Source organism: Alexandromys fortis, unplaced genomic scaffold, assembly GCF_014885135.2.
Source record: "Alexandromys fortis isolate MF-2015 unplaced genomic scaffold, M_Fortis_MF-2015_v1.1 scaffold_81, whole genome shotgun sequence".
Taxonomy (NCBI): Eukaryota; Metazoa; Chordata; class Mammalia; order Rodentia; family Cricetidae; genus Alexandromys; species Alexandromys fortis.
The window spans coordinates 4,945,582-4,950,145 of NW_026067960.1; positions in this window are offsets into that span (position 1 = coordinate 4,945,582).

The following is a 4,564-nucleotide window of genomic DNA, read 5'->3' on the forward strand; positions in this document are numbered from 1 at the left end:
CTGAGTACTCAGGCAGCCTGGACAAAGAGGATGCCAGTGTGGCTGAGGAACCACACTGGCTACAGACTGAGGATTTCCACTCTCTCTGTCCACATTACCCGCTTGGCATCCTGTCTTTATAGAGTTTTCTTGTACTTTCCACTTCAGGGTCATCTTTCCAGGTAGAAATCCATCCATCTACCCATTCACCTACTTTTCCATTCATTCCACAAACATTTATTGCACCAGACTGTAGGGGGCGCTAACTCTAGAAGGAGGCATTTCCTAAGCAGAATGGGAAGAGCCCACCCTTGCAGGGAAAGCTCTTTACCAAAGCCTTGGAGCGTAAGCAGCTTACACTGTGGAGCCAGTTTGAAAGGGCTTTGGATGCTGGCCCTCCATCCCAGAGGCTGAGGGTCAAGCCCAACACCAAGAACAATGGGACCATGAGAAGAAGAAGAAGAAGAAGAAGAAGAAGAAGAAGAAGAAGAAGAAGAAGAAGAAGAAGAAGAAGAAGAAGAAGAAGAAGAAGAAGAAGAAGAAGAAGAAGAAGAAGAAGAAGAAGAAGAAGAAGAAGAAGAAGAAGAAGAAGAAGAAGAAGAAGAGAAAAAAAGCAGTGATGAAATGAATCCTGTCGGGATAAATCAGATGAACTCCCACACTATATTCTAATACAGCCATGTGAGAGCAGAGACTGACGACGCTTGGAGAGAAAATGAGGAGAGAAAATACTTAAGATGGAGACCAGTCCATCCATTAGCTGAATTTTTTTCTGCCAACCGAGAGGGGACTGTCATTGCTTAGTATTAGCGATAGCCCAGCCAAGAGAAACACCTGCTTTATGCAGGCAGCTGAAGACAGCTGCTGTGGCCAGAGGGAGCTGTCTTGGGGCCTCCATCAGGCAGTGACATGATCAGATTTGCGCTCTGGAAAGGTCACAGCGGCTGCACTGCCGAGGAACGGGTGAAGGAAAAGAGACGTGTGGCTGTAACAGGGCTGCTGGAAAAGTACACATGATGAAAGCTAGACTCTGGGCACCTGAAGTGGGGAGGTAAATCCCTCGAGGGCAAGAGTTTGGGTCTGCTTGCCCCCTTTGACTAACTGCTGGCCTCTGCCACCATTAGGATTTGAGAAACAGTTCTACAGCTGAATTGTCTTGGACAGAAAGCTAATGAAGTCTGCATGAAATAAAACCGATGTCTCTTGCTGTTCTCTGCTTTGGAATGAGCATCAGAGCTGAAGGCAGAGCTAGGGAAGCTTCCTGGGGTCAAAAACCCTTGAGGTTATGAGCAGCAATTTAGATGGACAGAATACAGAGCTGCTGTTTCCAGTGTCTGCCCATCCGATCAGATCTGAGCAAGTGACTGTTGCTTGGATGAAGGGATGTTTGCTGCTCATCTGGGTGAGAGAACAGCCACCTGCCTTTTCAGAAGGTGTCGGTCGGGACGAGCTCAACTCCCTTCCTATGAGGGAACATTATAGCCACATCTGGATTCCCAAACCATTAAACAAGAATCTCCAACATGTGCTTGGATGATGTTCAGTTCCCACAACTATACCTTCCTCTTTGGGAGCGCAGAACCCAACCAGTGCTTTCAGACAGCTGGACTGCGGCAGAGCAGCTTCCCAACGGGCTCACTGTGTTGAGGATGAAAGGGTTTCCCAGCCACATCTCCTTTAAATTCCTTCCCTAAAGGCTGTGTGTCTCCCAGTGCTGCGAACCCATCTTGTGGAGCCACTAGCCTGCACTTGAGAGCCTGCTCTTGCTGCTGGCCTGCCTTCACAAAGCAAGCCCATGTTTATGGCCCCCTTTGGCACTGATTGGGATGACAAGGAGACAATGGAACACTTGTTCCCCAAAGAGACTTCGTGGACCCACTGGCAAAACATTAGAGAGTGGGTCTGAACCCAAGAAACAGGACAGGGAGGCTCTGCAAGCTTGGGCAGGATTGCGGAGTCCTACCCCAGGCCAAGAGTGAGTCAGAATGAAAGCTTTTACAATCTAAAACCATACACGTAGGTTTCAGTTTCAGGCTAACACATACTTGGTCATGAGGGAATGCTTTTAAAAAATCTGAAGCTACTTGACAGAAAAATAAAGCAGCAAAAAATATTGGAATACAATGATTTAATTCCCCCTTCCCTCCCCACTTGGTCCTGCTCCCCTGTAATGTGGGTCAGGGCCTACATGGATATGAGCACAGACAGGCAGGCAGACAGGCCTTATTCCCAGCTCTTAGCAGCAGTACTGGCTCAGAACACTGCTCTTTCATAAGGCTGGGGCTTAGTTGCTCCAGGCTGCCTTCTGGCCTCTCTGCTCAGCTTCTGAATTCTTCCCTCTCCCTGCTCCTGGGCTCTGGAGTTGCTTGAGGTGCCTGTTTGGAGACTAAAAGACTCCTTGTTCTATTATTCATAGATGCGAATACTGTTCATTTTTCTCAAAGAGATGCAGCTTCATTGGTCTCCTAAATGTCCAACAATAAATATTTAAGATTCACCAGGAAGGGTCGTAACACAACACCAGGAATTTCTTTAAGCTTCCCGAATGCAGAAAATGAATAAATTACCATTTTATATATTATTTGCCTGGGATCTGACAGTTTACAAAGTGCTTGTTTTTGATCTTCACAATAACCCCTGAGAGGTGGACAAGACACGGACTGCAAAAATTATTAAAATCGAACATATGTATACGTATACTAAAAGAGGACTCTAAAGGCTTTAGAGACACTGGATGGAGGTCAGACTATTTTGGGAACTTAATTTCAGGTCTCCAATATTAGTGCACGTATTTAAAAACCTTTTTATTTAGAACTTGTTACAAGCCAGATAAGGCGGCAGTGGATACAAAGATGACTAAAACACAGCCATCCAGTGTAGGAGGCAGATCAGGTTCTAGCCAGAAGTAAACAAGTCCCTGCTTTGCAAGAGAGGGATGTGTGCTCTAGAGAATGGAGGAGAGAAAAGGACCACGGCTGTGTTCCTGCCTGAGCCCTGCTTGGTGGTTGTTTACTAAAGCTCTGTGCACTGAAAGGAGGAGGAGGAGGAGGAGGAGGAGGAGGAGGAGGAGGAGGAGGAGGAGGAGGAGGAGGAGGAGGAGGAGGAGGAGGAGGAGGGGGCTCTGCCACGTGACTGGGGGGGCGGCTCTCACAGGCAGGGTTGGCTGTCGGTTGGCAAGGGAACTCTTCCTTCCCTCATTGCACAGTAATCTCCCCTGGGGTCTACACAGGTTTCCTCGCTTTTCGCTCCTCGAGATGAACCCGGGGCCTTGGCTTTGGGGACGCCGAGTGCAGGGCTCTACGGTCTCCAGTGGGGTCTGAGTTGCTTGTCATCCCCGGAACAGCCCGCAGCTGATTGTCCGTTGCTATGGGAGTGGGCGCCGGGGTCCACACCGAGCTCTGCAGTTGAAGCCAGTCCTCACTAATCTTGCCATCAGCTCACACTGCTGCTCGCCGGCGCCTCGATTCTTCTTCCATGCTTTCATTGTGCTATGTACCTCGAAGATACTTTTCATAGGAATGCTTAGTTGCACACGAATGTACAAACACGCCCCCTTTAAGAGGAAAGGCACCCGGGACACCCGCGCCTGACCCCACAGGGCTCCGACGCTAGGCCTCGCTGGAGTGCCGGCTTGGTCAGCCTCGGAGAGTCGTAGGCGACCCTGAGTGTGGCCAAAGTGTCCCCAGTGTAACCCCCAAAGCTGTGGTCAAGACTGTGGGCGATGCACTCCAAGCATCCGCGCTGCAGAGATACGTCTGTCACTTGGGCTTGCTGTGGCCCCGGTCTGTGCTCTAGAGACGTTGGCAATTGCAGCCCGGGGGTGGGGGTGGGGGTGGGGGTGAGGTGGGCTCGGCGAGTGACCCCAAGCCAAGCCACAGTAACAGTGAATCGATGCATGGCTCTAGAGACTGGCAAGCCACCCGAAGGCCCAGCTCGGTAGAAGGCAAACATAGCCACAACACCAAGTTCTTTTTCGGGGAGTGGGACTGAGGGGATCTCTAAGTTAGCAGGGAACTTTCCCACTTGACAAACACAACACTGTAGTGGGGATCTAACGACCCCCTGACTGCCCGCAGCAAGACCGGCAAAGCCTGGAGTTCAAGCTATTTTTTTCCCCCAGTTCCTTTTTATCGCCTGGTTGTTTTTCCAGATTTTTTTTTCAGCTTAAAAAAAAAAAAAAAAAAGGGCAAAACCATCTCAGCAGCGCCAGCCGCCTGCAGTGGAGCGTGCCCGGCCTGCAGAGGCAGTCGTCTCCCACTTTTTTCCTCCGCCCCCGCTCAGGACTAGGCTCCACGAGAGCCACGTTCTCTTACTTTGGCAGTTCTAGTATAAGTTCACAACTGCCTGGACCCCAGTGGTGGTTTTCAGTTCCAGAGTCAAGTTTTTGAAGCCAGTTTTTTTGGGCCAGGACGCCCAGCCCAAAGCCTGCACACACTTAAGAAAAGGGAAACAGGGCACCTCGGGAACTACCCCGGAGAGGGCGGAGCTCTCCCACCCCTGGGGCAGGGCAACAAGGGAGTTCCCTCTCCGGAACGTTGCAAACAAAGCCCATGAATAGCGCAGGGGGGCACCCGCGAGAGACGGA